Source organism: Melozone crissalis, unplaced genomic scaffold, assembly GCF_028551555.1.
Source record: "Melozone crissalis strain CALT ecotype California unplaced genomic scaffold, PUWL_Pcris_2 ptg000004l_1, whole genome shotgun sequence".
Classification (NCBI taxonomy): Eukaryota; Metazoa; Chordata; class Aves; order Passeriformes; family Passerellidae; genus Melozone; species Melozone crissalis.
Window position 1 is genome coordinate 24,567,094 of NW_026535782.1, and position 17,303 is coordinate 24,584,396.

Sequence of the window (17,303 nt, forward strand, 5' to 3'; positions counted from 1 at the left end):
AACAAAAAAAGAAAACAGTGACCAGATTAGCAAAGCACAGAAGCCCCCATCCGTATCTTGCAATGTGACTTGAGAGGTATGGAACCAGAGTCCAGCACTGACTCTGCAATTACTGACTGAATTAAAACACCTGACTGCCTTCCAGAGATACAACCATACACACAGGCATACCTTTTATTTCTGTACACATACACGTGACACAACGAGCATTTTCTGCAGAACTATATGAATAAGAACCAATGGTGCCATAAGCATATTTCACCCCTAGGCATACCACACTTCTTTTAAAAAGAGACTACTTTATGGATGAAATTGATAACACATATGCCTCCCAGTTGAAACATGAGACCCCCATTTCCTTTTCTACCTGTCAGCATCTCTGCTGTAAATAATGAATCTGCTGGCTAAGAGTGTGCATTCTGTCAGATACCAAGTCTTTGCACAAACAAAATGCCTGCTATAAATCTACAAAGCTGTTACTGCTAAAGGCAGTCTGTTCAAACAGCATATATTAGAAATGCTGTGACAGAAATACAAGGGAAAAACTTTGTCTCCGACAGGCAAGTCAAGCTTGCTTGTACCACAGTGATACAGTGATGCATACTAAACACATCCCTCTGGTACTGCACAACACAACCCCCTGCCCCTAGAAGCCTACCTCAAACCATCTGTCCCACCAGCCCTGTAGAAAACAGATGATTTGCACTAAGAGCTGCAGGCATGCAAAACCCAGCACTAAGAGCTCAGTACAAGCTTTTAACAGCCAAAGATATCCTAAGACTTGTACCACAGCTTCCTTCCTTTGATCAGTGATGCGGCTGAAATAAACAGCTATTCCACTACCAAGTTTTTATAACCTTAATCAGAAGTCTGTGTTATCCAAAATGCTGTGGGGTTACTATCAGCAATCTCAGAACAGTCAAGCCCAAACACATTTTCCACTTTCTACATGAGAATCTCATCACAAATTGACCAGTTTTGCATCGGTTGAGAGTCCTGGGTTCACACAGAGAAAACCCATGCAAGACGGGACAACTCTTGTTCCAACCAAGCAAAGACACTGTGACTTTGATGGAAGCACATCTTCTCCCACAAACACTATCCACCCACTGCGAGGTTGGGGTCAGTAAGACTGATACTCAGAGACAGTATTTCCACTGCTGGATAAGCACCGAGTTTCACATCAGGTGCACCATGTCTTTACAAATAACTGCTGCCTCCCCAGAAACAAAAACAGCTTGAAGGTGTATCATGACCCAGATGGCAAGTTCAAGACATTCCTGACTTCTTGATCTCTAAGAAGTAATTTACCATAATTTTCATTACGGTAAAACTTTACACAATAGGAAAATACTTGCTAAAAGTTGTTGAAATGAAAAGAAAACAAAAACCAAAGGAAGGCTTGCAGGGAACCCCAGCTTGCTCGCTCTTGCTGAAATGTCAAGTCTGTATCAGCCTTGCTTAAAGGTAATACATTTTTTTCACTTTCAAGGAGCAGTATGATGCTGTGACACACAAATGAGTATTCCTGCCTCTGAAAAGAAAAAAACATCTTTTTAAAAAAGAAAATGTAGGTTCATTGCAGTTAACTGCTTTCAGAAATGGGAATTTTCCTTACAGTGCTAAATGCTACACTTTGCAGCCTATCTGTATGCACAGTACCACCATTTGTTTGCATGTCTTGTAAATAAACACTAATTGTGGATAAAATTATTTTGCAAAACACATACAGAGCAGAGATGAAGGAGCAATTAGCTGCGAGGCACTTGTGAGCAGTTTAACCACTCATCCCCTGTAGTGCTTAACCTTTGGCAATTGCAGATCAAATATAGATGCAATAAGCTTCCAGTCTAAAAATTCTTATTTTCTTGACATTAGGAAAAGTAGAAGCATATATTCAAAAATGGGGGAAAAGTATCTCGGGGGGAGGACAAAACATACAACACACATGACAAAATCTTAATCCCAAAGCATTTAAATCAGTTGATCAAGACCTGTTCAGTTTGAAACTCTACAAACATGACTAAAATACTGCACCAGCAGAGAAAGTGTAGTTTTACCACATCAGGAACTAATCAATGCTTAGTTTATCTGACCAGTCTCCTTACTGATGCTGCTGTTTTCAATCCCATTTTAAAAAAGAAGCAGAAGACAAGTAAGAGACAAAAGTTACTCCTTACAAACACCGCTGCTTTCCGCTGCGTTCATTGTTCCCTATGAAAGTCATTGTACTCTTGGAGTTGCCCTGGTTTCTGAGCTTAATGCTGGACTTTAAGAGTATGGTGGAAGATGTTCTGATGCTTAATGACATGTCAAGTTATGCACAATATTATCATTTTTAAGGCTCTTACAAAGAAAATTTTTCAATGCACTAAATACATTAGAAAGACCATGAGAACAAAGGGACCCAAGAGATTGGCTTGGCAATCAGCTATCACAAAACACCTGGAGTTAAAATTGTGTACCAAGCACCTTGCTAGAAAAGGATATGATCAAAAGAAACCTGGCAAGACTGAATACTGAGTAGACATGGGATTTGTGGTGTCAGTGTATTGAGGATAGAGGAATGGGCTCTGAACAATAAATTTAATCCAAAAAATCAATTATATCTTCCACAATTCCAGTTTTTCTTTCTTCATCAGAGGATTAAGTGTATTTTATTCCTTGTGAATACCTGAATTTAACATAATATCAAAATGGTGCTTATGGATCCTCCCAGGTAACATAGGGTTTAGATACCAAAAGCTGCTCCACTCCTGACACAGGCATTCTTCTACTCCCACATCCCACCTCATAGGCAAATCCTGGAAAACTGCTGCAGTGAAGCCCTGTGATTTTTAATTTCAAATCTTGAGCTACGTGCTGGTGCCTGATGGCAAGCACAGAAGCTGGTAACATCTACTCAGCTTCAAACAGCTTCGACTCAACTTCAAACAGCTCTGTCTTTGCTGACTTTTGAAATCCTTTTCTTTCTGCAGTTTCCTAAATCCCTCCTCCAGGCGATTCTTTCAACCAGCTTTCCAATGCTGATTTCACTGTTGTCTTTCCTCCCTGCTCTCCCACACTGCAACTTATCAGAGCAAAAATCACATCTAAGCTGCTTATACAAATAACAAAGCAGAACTAACAAGATATTCACATCACCAAAAGGTAACTCTTAATTAGACCTCTGAAATTTTTTATGGAAAATCTGCCCCTCCTTCCACTGATGAAGTACCTCAGCTTCCAAAGATTGCCCCTGTGTATTTTCTGTCTAACTCAAAATATAATTTTTCCACCTGTAAAGTGAACAAAATTACATGAAACAGCTCCAATAATTTCAATTTCATTTTACCATTAATACTAATAGTAATCCAGAGAAAAAAGTTGAAAATTAATTAAAAGAAAAGTGAGGTCTACATAATTCTCCAGCTTACTTAAACACACATTTTCAAGTGAATTCCTCTTTTTTCCTCCTCTCTCTCCAAATTTCTCAAGACTGATTATTGATGATCAACTCCTTTCCATTCTTTCCCTCCTCTCCCCCAATACCCGTGTATCTCCTATCCAAACTCTTGCAACATTCAACCAAATAATGTATCTAGATGAGCAGCCCCTCCTTTTACAGCATTCGCTGTCTGTACTGTGTCAAACACATTTCTCAGTAATAAATAAATAATTCTAATGTTCAGTTTGAAGTACACTGGTGCTAGTAAAACCTATCGTGCTTTCCAAACAGGAGCTTCCTGAAGCCTGCACAGTCAGGTGGTGGGCTTTGGTCACAGCCAAAGTACCTGCATCAAATCTTGATGGATACTTCAGTGTTTCCTAATCTTAAACATGCCCTCAGCTAAAAGCAAATCCACCAGATAGGGGCAAGCTAGTTTGTTTGACTCACAATCAGGATTATCTTGGTATCTCATGAGACCCCAATGCCTATCCGACTGGATGGAAATGCAAGTCACACTGTGCTTCTATTCTTCTCTCAGCAAGCAGAGCTCAAAGTTCTGTGCCATGATCACTGCAAAATCTGAAGTTTATCGTAAGAGAACCAAAACAGGCCTGCTAAACACATCCAAAACAGCCTTTGATAGTTTCAAAAAAAAAAAACCCAAAACAATCTAAACCAAACCACAAGCAAACACAAACTAAAAATAAAGCAAACACAAACTAGAAATAAAAGCTTCAGTCTTATGAAGCATTTCTATTCATCCCTCTTTTTTTTTTTTTTTTTTTGGCATCAGTACCTGTATATACTCTTTGGGTGTTTTATTCCCTTCTATAACATGCTCTTTGATATTATATTAAATTGTGATCAGCCAAAATTCTAAGCAGTGCTGTAACAATAAAGTTTGCTGTGCTGTAACAGTAAAGTTTTACCCGCAAAAAAAAAAAAAAAAAAAAAAAAAAAATCCCTATTACAGTTGCCTTACCCACTTGGAGCAAAATATAGTCCCCAAAAAAAGCTTCAAACAATCTATGAGCTGCAGAGAAGGAACATTGCTTGTAACATGCCCTGAACCATGTTTTTACTTGGGGAACATGTGCTCATTTGCTCCACAAATATTAATCCCATAAAAATGCAAAAGCTCCTAAGGGTTAGCAAGAAAAAAAGAGCTAGAAATAAAAGGATATATCCATAGGCAGCTTGTTGTACACTGCAATTTTCAATTCTACCCTCCCCTGGGGTTTCAAACTAGCAGTGGACACCTGTATTTGTTTTGACTCTGAATGAATCAATTGAGCAGGAAGCACAAAGCCCTTCTCTCCCCCCTCACAGGAGCTACAGCCAGCCTCTCCTCTTTCCAGCTGAGGCACACACACACCACTCCACAGCTGCATGACACCAGCTTGCATCCAACCCACCTAATAACACAGAAGTAACCCAGATGAATGAGTACCATACATACAGACAACAGACGATACATTCCTAACAGTTGTGTGTTATAATTTCAACAGTCTTAGAGTAATGATTAAAGATATCATAAAAATACAAATTTCATAAAAGTATTGCTGGCTTTACTTCCCCCACCCACCTTTCTTTTTTTTCTCCCCTTAATGGATAAGCATGTGAGTGGATGCTACTGCTTTTTTCTGTGACATCTCACTTACAGTCTTAGATTTCCAGGTAGGTGTCTGTTTCCTCCCTTTCACCCACATCAGATTTATTTCTGCACTAGGAATCAACTTGAAAGAGATTTCCTTCTAGCTGTTCACCTCCTCCCTCAGATGAAAGGCAGCTTTTCAAGCAGCCTAAACAGTTCCATTCATTCATTACTGTAGCTGTCACACTGTGCACATCAAAACCAAAGCACTCACTAGCATTGTCCACTGCAGGCAGAAACTGAAGCCAGACCTCAATCAGATCTCTAAATCCATGGGGCGAAATAAAACTTTCATTTTATTAACCAAGGAAGAAGTGAATATTTAGCCATGAAATCTTGCAATGATGTGCTGTGAAAATATGGTTTCTCCTACCAGCAATTACACTAGTATACACTAGACCAAGCTCACTTTGAGGCCCAGCTAGAAGCCATGACACCCATCAAGCTAATAAGAACTAAAGATGGGATTAAAATAGGCAAAGTATAAAAGCAGAGTAGCATTTATGGAAATTCACCACAAGTTCAGTGTAATGACCATAACTTGGTAACACAGCTTGTCTTTGGGCTGAAGTCAAGGACATCTTGGAAGGCAGTCCACTCTGATGTTATTTGTATGGACTTCCCAAAATGCTACAATGCAGCACACCATCCAACTATCCTTTCCAAAAAATAAGATTAAATACTAAGTGACTACAAGGAACAAAACAGCAGTAGGTCACTGCAAGAATGTGCAGGCTCTATGACCACTACACAGGGGGAGGCAGCTCTTTTTAATAATTAGCATGCAGGTATTGCAGAAGAAAACCAAGGGAGCCCCAAGCAGATGCTGAGCCAGACCAGTGGGATACAAAGGTGGTTAAGCATGATCTCACTTCAGAGCTGAGCAGTCTCAGCCACAGCTGGCAATACTACTTGCCAAATTCTTCTTCCTCACTCCTTCTGTACTAGCTACCAGAATGGGGTAAGAAGAGATTGCAAAACCTCTTAATTAATTAATTTGACACTGTAAGAGAACCACCACTTATTTCCCACAAAGGACAGTGAAATTGAAAAGAATGCCAGGTCAGACTGCTCATCATCCATATTATATTTAAAGTAGCTTTTCCTGGCTGTTGAACACTTGCTGAAATATAAGCAAGAGACCCACAAGACAATGGGAATAAACAACTTTGTGTTGACCAGTGTCTTTCTAGTCCAGTTCCCACTAATGCACTTGGACCTTTTTCTTTTTCTCTCCAACAGTTAAGTTCTCAAATCCTGCTAATTTGGGGAAAATGGGCCCGAACTTATTTCCATGATATTCAGGAGGAAGTTGCCTTGAAAGTTCTAAAACTTATGCTTCTTATATGAATAAAGCACATCCAATCTGGTGAAGTCAGCCTCCAGATAAACATATTTGCACAAAAACTCTGAGATTTTTATGCATTATTAGATTTTCCTAGATTTTTGCTGCAGATAAATCTTACCTTATGCTATTATATTATAACATTATGTTGGCTCATTATGTTACTACATTATAACATTATTATGTTGTTAATGCTTACCAGCTTTGGCTGGTGTGATAAGTTTTCAACTTCAAATTGAAGCAGAAAGCATTAAGAAACCCCTAAATAGTAGTGAAAAGAAATGGAACCTTTCTACAGGAATATCCTTTATCATGTCTCATTGGCCATGTGTGAATAGTACCTGTGACTTTGCACATTAGGACTGACAGCTCTTGAAGTTGAGGCACCTGGTTCAATCCAAAGAAATCATACCCTGATAGCATCTTTTCTATTTTGCTCACAATCATTTTATCACATGTGATTTCACTGTCATAGCCTTTAGGGGTGATCCTGGAAATTCACTGATAAGCAGTGCTTCATTTTTGACTGCACACCAAGAAACACATCATTGGATACTGGTTATGAGCTGCTTTTAGATGGGAAACATCTTTGCATCTATCCTAGAGCTCACATCCAAGATGGGAACCAAAGTTCTCCCATTCCTTCCCCTCTAATGCAAAGGAAAAGCAGCCACTTCCATGTTGGTTCCCATGAGCTGTACACCACCTTCTGCATGTGAGGCTGAATAAAATCTTGACCATGACATCCCCCATAAGGACAGCACCACAGCTGAGAGACAGTCTGACCGGATGGCTGCATTTGAGGCTCAGTTGTCCCCACAGAGTTATGTGACAAATATGGAAATCATTCTAGTTAAAATGATGAAAAGGTAAGGAAAAGCAGCCTGCCCCTACTTGCTACAGCAAGGGGCATCTGGGTTTCAGAAATATTCACTCTGTCTACAAGCTCAGCACTACTATTACTACGACACCAAACCCCAACCAAAAGCTCAATTTGAATTGACCTCATAGTTTTATTTTCTTTTAGATTTTTAAATGAGTGTATGCACATGACAAGAATGCATGAAGAAAACAAAAGACTACTTCCTCCTCCTCCCCAGTTTCCTTCCCAAAGTTCTACTTTTGAAAGCACATCTAAAATAAACACTCTCTTCCTTACAGAAATGCCAATTATATGCAAATAAAAGTTCTCCTTATGCTTACAGTGAAGCAAATTATGTGCTTAAAGGAATGCAGCAAATCCCACATCTATAGACTGATGCTGTAGACTGCAGTCTTAGCTTCAGGGTTAAGAGAAATCAAGATAAATGGCTTATGCAAAACTGGTCCAAGCTTTTAAAAAAAATTATCTCTCATATTTAGCATGTGTGAAAGTTAACCCCAAGAGATGAGTGGTGACAGTACTAATCCCTTTTATACAGCTGTCAACTGAATTTAGCTCCAAGATAATCTCTGCAAGTGTGACAGAGAAGGTACACATTTCCACAGATACACACTAATGCCTTTTTCACAATATCCCTCTACTGCAGCAGGTACTTGAATTCCCCCCAGCCTGAAAGAAAACAATCTGCTAATTTATTCTTAAAAGTCATTATAGAAATTGATATGTATGGAAGCACACGTATGCAAGGCAAGGGGGAGGAAAAAGAAAGAGAGAAAACATTATGTACAGGTTTATTATCACAAGTAGGAAATTTATTCAGAGCCACTCATATGCTGGTAATTTTTAATAATTAAAGAAAAAATACACCCTGCTGCTGGAGTTTTACATCCATCACTTTTCCTCTGCGAGAACCATTAGCTGGCAAATGTGCAGGAAGGGGCCATGTGCAAAAAACACTCCAGTGACTCTTTGCCGTAGAAATGTGCCTCAAAACCCAGTCTTTTCTTCTGTTATTAAAATTGCATTCCTAGACCTCATCTTTAAAGCTGTTAAAATAGAAGCTAAATGCAAACCAATGAAATGTCAGCAATCCTGAGCCTGAAATAAAAGACTACAGAAAAATGGTAGCTCCCTTAATCTTGATAGACCATGGTTCATCAAAACATTTGTAGTGATCATTCATTTATTCCTCTTGGGGCTAACAATCAATTCCAAAATTAGCTTTCCTAAATTTAAAGTATAAAAAGTCACAGTAATTAAAGCAAAACAGGATTAAGAAAATTTTGCAGTACTTTAACTGATATTTTATACACACATACATACACATGAACACATCTAAAGAGAAACCTGTGGTGATTCTCATGCACCTTACACAAAATTCAGTAAAACAGTATGTCATTGAAAACACTTATTTTTCATGTAATATAATTCAAAGCGCTTAATATCTTTGCCCAGTTGTTCAGCCATACAGATGAAAATTTCCAGGTGCAATGTTAATTCAGAGTGAAAGTCAACATAGAAACCTTGTTAAAATCAGTGCCAGTAAAAGAAGAATGACAGCCGAATGCAGAATTTCTACCCAAGAGGAGGCAAATAGCAGTGAGCAAATGAGTACCTGGTTCTGTGTGAGTGTGGGTGTGTGTGCATGCACACTGTTTGGAGACAAGGCTGTCCTTTCCAGCCCCATCTGCTCCCTTTATCCAGAGGGAAGCTACTGAAGCTCTGAGGTCTGCACAACACCTGTTAACACAGTATCCCACAGCCTCGGGGTAAATTTTCCCCAAAGGCTCCTTCTGTCCTTGCAGGGGGTGGGATGAAGAGGTGTGTTCCCACCCAGGAGCAGAGGAGGCTTAGCAAGGTTAAGAAGTTTTGGAAGGTGCAAAATCAGAGAATCACAGAAAAGCTGAGCTTGGAAGTGCCCTCTGGAGGTCATCTGGCCCAAACCCCTGCTCCAGCAGGGTCACCTAGAACAGGTTGTCCAGAACCTTGTCCATATGGGACTGCAGAGGGAGCAAAGCACAAAGCAAGAGGCCTGCCTTCCCTGATGTGTGCACAGGAACTGGCCCTGAGCAGGAACAGCTCACTGACACCCTGTGAAGTCTGGAAGGTCACACTTCTCCAGCACACATTTCTCCAACTTGTGCTGTGCAATCTGCCTCCACTAGAAACCTTATCCTTTCCAAAGTCAATAGCACAAGCCCCTAAAAAGCCTCAAATCCAATATTTTCACTTGTACGTGCAACAGGCACACTGGGAAGCCTACAGACTGGCAAATACTTTGCACAAACACAGTAAGCAGGGCCAACATTGAATATTTTAGAAAGCTCTATAACTAAGGAGAATCACTTGTGCCCAAAGAGGCCTAGAGGAGATGGCATAGCCTGGCACAAACTTAAGCAGCCCTGATGGGGTAGATCTTGCACAGTGTGACCAAAGGCACGTGCACTTCCAGAGAGGTCTCAACAAGAACAAAGTCAACACCAGAACCAATTGACTACTGCCACTTCCATGTAAACTTCTCCATGCCTCTCAGACCACTGGAAAATTAAAATTGTGTTAAGATCTGTAAAAATATGTATCAGGAAATAATAAACATTAGAGTGTCCCTGCATCCTGCTACACCAAGGAACAACTAGCTTCCAGAAATTATAAGCTGCACAAATGTGAAATATGCATGAAGGCAAAGAGTGAAACTGGATGTTTGAATTTATACACCCCTAGACAAGATTCTAAATAAATATTAAACAATGTGTTCAGACTGAAAAGAAAACCCACAGAATTCAGCAACTGAATAACCTGCAAAATTAGCAATGGACAACTTTTCAGGCAAAGGGTGAAAGGCAAACTTCAAGTATCCCCTCTCTTGGCTTTCCCAATATAAGCAATCTCCACCTTCATATGCCAGTGTGCTACCCCACAGGGACACCTGTGTAATGAAATGATTTTTTAAAAAAAATCAAAATCAATATATTTCCACAACAAGACTGAAGAGACAACATGAAGGTAGAATCAGCAGATAATAGGGAGGAGAAGTCCTGACTAACATTTTTGAAAAAGAAAGCTATGAAGCTATGACTCTTAGGAGCCTCGGAAACGAGTAATGAGAAAGAGATGGTGCACCCCAGTTCAGCAGTATGTGACTGTGAACATCAAATACTGATACATCTCTTTCCTGGGAAAATCCACTCAAGTTTGTCATTGCTTTCAAGAAGATGAGCCCAGAGCACCTTCACCTTGGCATTGGCTCTGCATCAAGAAGCCAAGTACTTTTAATCTTATGTGTCTACATGTGTCTAGTCACCCACACGCGACTGTTGTGACAAGTGTGGTCCCCAGAGGTGAGATCTAGTCAGATGTCTACGGTGCAGACAGCTAAGTCTGCTTATTAAGTCTGGGTGATTAGCTAAAGAGAAAGAAGACATCTGGGGGCATGATTCATCTGACCTATTTTAGTTGTTTACATAGCATGAAACGTGTCTTCCTCTTGGCGGGTGACAAAGCTGAGCCTAGACACTGACACAGCAGGTTGTCAACACGCAGTCAGATGATTCCCACTTACATGCCTGAGCTTATGAGGGTGGAGGGAGCAAAGCAAACATACAAACAAAACCCCCCAAACAAACAAAAACCAAGCAAACACCCCACAAAAACAAAGAAGGCCATCAACTTGTCTTTCAATAAGTTTTTTTGCTATTTGAAATGCATTTTCCTCAAAATGCATCTTTTATATGTATGTCCTTTGTTATGACTAATAATGCCACCCAAGGCAGACAATTAGGTTTAAAGCAAAGCAGAAGAAACAGAAATAAATGCAGCAAAAATTACTTTTAAAATAAAGGATATATTGGCATTGTAGCTACTGATGCAATATGCGAGTTTAGCGTGGTGTAACTATTTAAATGCATCTGAAACAGCTGGTGGGATTTTCAGACTCAAAAGGAGATAATTGTCAATCTTATTCACAGCAATTAAATCTGTATAGGCTAAAATAGGATCTATTGTTCCCCACAAATACTGGGACTGGAGCCAGAAGTAACTTCAGTGGAACAGAAAGTTGGCAGCTCGGAAAGGGGCTGAGAGCTGCATATTCTCTAGCATAGCAGGGAAAGGGAAAAAGTCCCACCCACAACTGAAGCCAAGCTCAGAGACTTGTTCAGAGAAAGAATTTATCCTCTTCTGAAGGAGGGAGATGTCAGAAATTAATACTGAAAGGGATGTCAACATAGACTTATCTCAGTCTATACTCCACACACATAGAAATGTATCCACCAATTTCTTCTGGTGACTGAAAAGAAAAACTATTACTGCTATATTTAGATATTAAACCTACCTACATACCTACTGCACCACCTACATATTTTTATATTTAGGTAGGCACAGAAAGCTGGATAGCTCTTAGAGGCCAACACTGCCAATAGAGAAACAACCAATAATTGCTCTCAATTCAAAATGACCAACCAGTGGCAGTAAAGGATTTGCAAATCATTTGCCAAGGACAAAACACCTCCAGCAGCATTAAGTGATGGCTGTTAAACTGCCACAGAAAAAAAAAAAAAAGAAAAGCCCCAAAGAGCTGATGCATGATCTTCAAAGCAGTGCACAGGCTGTCTCATACTTTTAACTGATATCAATATAATTTTCCTTCACTTTACCCATCAATCAGCTCAGAATACCAATCTTTTCTCATCAGAGTGTGTGTTTCAAGGGTAGGGGTAATTCTTCACTTGAGAAAAAGGAGATTCTTTACTCCAAAGACTCAAATAGTCACAAAATACAATCACACCACCTACTGTACAAAATTATTATTTCCTGAACCAGTTAAAGCACCATACTTCCTTTAAGGTTTGGAGACTTGCATACACACACACACACACACATATATATATATGTGTGTGTGTGTATATGTGTATATATGTATATATATATGTATATATATGTGTAAATATATATATATATATCTATCTCCCATGTGTAAATATATATATATATATATATCTCCCATACGTATATTTTAAACAGGGATAAACTTATTTGATTAGGACACATTTTATTTACTATGCAATGATTAAGAAATGCAATCTCAGAGTGTTGAAATAAAATGCCCCACAGAATACAGGAGTAATCAGCACAGAAATTAGAAAAGAAAGATTTGAAACACAGAGGAGTCTTCCCCTGCTGGGAAGAGAAAGAAAAAAAAAGGCAAGCAGAAAAATTGCAGTTCCTCTGAAATGCTGACTATATCAGTAAGCACAAAATTCAGTCTTACAGAGAAGCGATTTGGAGTAATGTGTTTCTGGACAGAAGAAATAGGTTCTTCCACAGAACGGAGAGTGGCTGCAGCAGGGGCAAAGGTGTCTCCTGACACATTACCTGCTGTTACACACTCTCTCTATTAACACATAAATTAAGAATTGCGTGGCCTCCCAGGATGAAACAAGGGAAAGAAGGGCACCAGAGTGAAGGCACACTGACTGACCTCCTCCAGAGCAGCATTACACACTCAGGAGTGAGCAAGTTGCCCATTTAGGTCTGCAAAGAAACCAGCCTGCAGTAGACAACAGCAGCAACTATGTCTTCCTGCTCCCCTACCCACTGGAGGATGGTGGTGCCAACAGGAAAGAAAGATGCCAACCTTCCAACCTGCCCATAGTCCTTATGATCTGGTCCCATTCATAAACTGGAACAAAACAGAAATCATTTTCTGAAGCATCTTCAGAATGGCCTTAGCACAGCTGTTCTGTCCCTGATGTGTCAGAACTCCAAGGTAGCATTTTGGAGCAGACAGCAGGCAGCAAGCAGAGCTATTTACATATTTTACTGAACATTTTTAAATGAAAGTTACTCTCCTGCCATAGTACTGGGACCAGACACCTCCAAGGAAATGCCAAAAGAATGGTCCCCTTCCTGCTTCATGGTCTTCTAGTGTATGTGGTGGCTGCTCCAGTCGCAGTTAATCACATTTTATCACTTGAACTTAGATAAATACGTGTCTCTCTGTGTGATTCCTTCCCTTCTTGTGAAAGTTATTCTGGTTGGAACTTCTTTTCCTTTTTATGAAGGGAAGAGGCTTTTCCAGGAGGCTGGATGCTGAAGAAAAATTGCATGTTGCTTTTTTGTTGTTGTTGTTTTGCAAGCAGTATTTCTGCTTAATAAAAGGTTTTCTTCAATTACAGCAAAAAAATTTACTAAAATGGCTTAATCCTCTCATTTCCACATGCATGAAACTTTGCCCAGTCTTCTGGATTTACTGCACTTTTTAGACCATAACTAGCCATTGAATATAAAATGCATTTTTGCCATAAAGACATCAATGGGGGGCCAGAGGATTAAGAAATAAGTATGCCATCTTTCCCATTTATATATGCACACAAAAACTTCACTGCACTCTATTTTCTTACCTCTATGGCAACAGTACTTCCCCACCCCTGATTTATCTCCTGCCTGCCAGCACAAACTTAAGTACACAGAAATGGAAAAAAAAATCTAAATGCCTAATCATGATGGTTTTGATGGGGAAAGAGATCATTTTGGGGCTATGTTTTGGGTTTGTGCTGAATACAGGACTGATAATAGAGATATTTTTTTTTTCATTATTGCTGAGAGTTGTTTACATGGAGCCAAGGCCTTTTCTGCTTCCTGCACTGTGATGCTGGGGAAGGGACTTGGAGTGCCTGGGAGGTTGGGAGGAGACACAGCCAGGACAGGTGACCCAAACTGGCCACACAGATGTTCCAGACCATGTGACATCGTGCCCAGTATATAAACTGAGGGAAAGAAGGTGGGGGATGTCTGGTGTAATTTGTCTTCCCCAGGAACCATGACATGTGATGGCGCCCTGCTCTCCTAGAGATGGCTGAGCACCTGCCTGCCCATGGGAAGCAGTCCTTTAAAATTCCTTGTTTTGCTTTGCTTGCATGTGCAACTTTTGCTCTCCTTGTTAAACTGTCTTTGTCTCAGCCTATGGGTTTCCTCACTTTCACTCCTCTGATTTTCTAGCTGGTAGTTGACATCACTGTAAACCTTTTTTTTTGCTGTTTCCCTCATCAGCGAACAGATAATGGTACAATGTGCTGTGAAGTATACCCCAATTAATATTTTCTTAGGATATGCTATGTTTTGAACACAACTCAAGCATTCAGAAGAATTTTTTTCTCTGGCTATGAAACTTTGTGCCCAATTACATTTTGAATGACCTCAATAATTAGTGCAAAGAGCACTACAATTATTGTATCCATTATACTGTGCTTCCAGCGTTTTTATCTGTCTGTGACTCCACAGTGGCCTTCACAGCTGGGCTTTACATATCACAATAAAAAAAATAAACAAAAGCGCTGTTATAGTTAGTCCTCAATAGTACACAGACCTTCAAAATTGTCTTGATTAAGGTAAGACTGATCATTTTTACTACATATTAACAAAGAAATACATTGTTTGGACATGAGAACAATATTCCCCAAACTATTTAAATCATCTCAGGCTTTTTCCGTAACAAAGTGTCTTCAAAACACTAAGAGAACTGATTATCTTCTGTAACAAAGGCAGCATCACTTCATTAGGAGTCCAAGGAAGCAGGGAGGGATGGGGATCACACCCAGCTTGTTTGGTCTAAGAATATTCCCTGCATAACCACCCCTCTGTAGGCTTTTTATAAGGCTCATAGGATAATATAGTCAAACTAAGATCCAGTCTGTGGAGCTGTTTTGCATATCATTTGGGTGCCTGCCATGAGGTGAACACTCCTCAACCCCATCTATGTTAGGTCTCCAAAATACACTGCAACTCTACTAAGCTTATCTACCTGAAGAATTGTTCTTTCAAAAATAAGGAGACCACCTTTGCTTTTAATCTATTTGATAATGTCTGTTTAATCAGAGAAAGAGCTATCTTGTCACTCTGTAAGGAAACAGACTATCCATCTTGTCAAGTAAGGAGGTGGGCATGCTCTTAAGCACGATCACTTTGGTCAGAAGTTAATGGAAACAAGCCAGAGCTCAGAGATATGAACAGAGCTGGAGACATCTCTGTGTCATGCTTATTCCTCACCCTTCAGGCATTCTGATGATACTCATAGCTCTTTGTATCTTCAAAAGCAAGCCAAAAGCTGCACAGAAGCCTGAAACAGCCTAATGGAACAAACAGCTTTTCTTTCCAGCATTGGCAGATTACAAGAATAATGAAGGTTCCAAGCCTTTGGGAGCTGAATAAAAATAATAAAAATCCACAAACTAGCATGGGCAATTCTGTAAATGAGCAAATGCATAGAATACTATGTAAACAAAAGCAGAAATGAAATGTTTCCCTTTGGCTACTGTAGCTTATTTGTAGCTAGCTCCCAGCCATGCAGGCCTAGAGCCTACAATATATTCCTGGTGTGCTGATGAGTGCAGGATGCAGGGAAACAGGCAGAGGTGCTGCTCATTAGAATATGCCAATTTATTCCTGACTTCAGAATATATTTCAACTACCTCCCACATATAAAACCAGAGTGCAGCTTTGTTTCTATTTGCTGCTGAGAGAAGGTGGTGAACACCAGAGGACACAGCCAGCCAGCACAGACAACTCCAAGATATTTGTCACAGTGTGAGGCTCCTGTAGGAGCATCTTGGGGTCAGTCCCCCACTAGCTTTGTTCCTGCACCTCAGATGAGCTTGACTGATGACATCTACAGGGATTTCCACTGGGAACGTTTCAGTGGGAATGGGCACAGCAGCAAAATCTTCCCAGTCAGATAAAATGCAGCACAGCTTATGCTGCATTTTGCTGAGGTAAAATCACGCTCTAAATAGAGCTTTCTGACATAATCCCAGCACAGTAAGGAGGACAAACAGCATGAGGAATGCTTATTTGGGGAGAGAAAAGTGACAGATGAATGCATCTGATAACACATTATGTGTAAGGAGAGAAAGTTACATTATTTTTTCCCCCTGCATGTTCTACAGTTGTCTTGAAGTAAAAACTAAGTTATATAGACTGAAGCCATCTATCAACACCCTAGCAATTAACAGTAATAGTCCTTCAAGTGTTTAATCACAGTTTTTGATTTAGAAGTACATCTCTAAATCTGAATTTTGTATTTGACAACAGGTATGCCTCCATTACTTTTCGAATACATATTATTAATCAGAATGTAATCTCTTTCTTCACATCTCTCAGGTGAGACAGAACTGTAAAAAACCTTTTTTTTTCCAAACTAAGAACCAGCCTTGTTCACCTACACAAAGGTTACACAGCCCAAGTCAAGAGATAGAAAAGTATGCCCTTATTCTAAATCCAAACACCCCACCTCTCCTCTCTTCTGACTTCAGCTAGCAAGGCTGCTTTACAGTCCATTGAGTTTCCTTTGCCTGTGCTAACACCTCCAGACAGGCAGTTCAGCACACTCATACACAAATGTATCTTCTGAGCTGGATGGCCATTGGCTGCTCCTGCTCCCAGTAGGTTTGTTGGTGAAATCAAGTCAGGAGAAGAGTTGGAAGGCAAAACTGGGGCTTGGCTCTCCAGTGGAGGAGAGCACCCACATCCTCTGGTATCATAAGCTGGTGTCCCCAGTGACAGGGTGCTGATACTCAGTCAACAGCATTTTCCCAAATACCAAACACAGGATTTGCTACTTTCAAGACCAGGAAATCCAGTTCCACAACTCAGCATTCACACATCATCATAAAGGATGATTCTGCAGCTGAAACTGCTGAGAACTGTGGGTTAAACTTTCAGTAATCTCAAAAGCAACAAACGGGACATGAGATACTTAAGCCTACATTTGAAGTATTTTTCCTACAATAACCAAGAAAAACAATTTTCATTTCTTCATATACAGTTACTTAGCCACTTACAAGTTTCCTTTCTCCCAACTGTAACTAAAAATAATTACAAGTTCAACATAAGAGCAGGTTGAAGCAATCCCATTTTATAGGGACAGCTGAGCACCTCAGAAAAGATCACCCCTAGGCAAAGGGCTGACAGAATCAACACCTGCCCTCCCAAGTGACCC

At 40.0% G+C, this 17,303-nt stretch overlaps 1 protein-coding gene across 1 annotated transcript in view; it reads right to left on the bottom strand.

Moving 5' to 3' along the window:
- Nucleotides 1–17,303, bottom strand: part of PPM1H (protein phosphatase, Mg2+/Mn2+ dependent 1H) — a 129,559-nt gene that overhangs the window by 71,096 nt on the left and 41,160 nt on the right. The window lies entirely within an intron of this gene.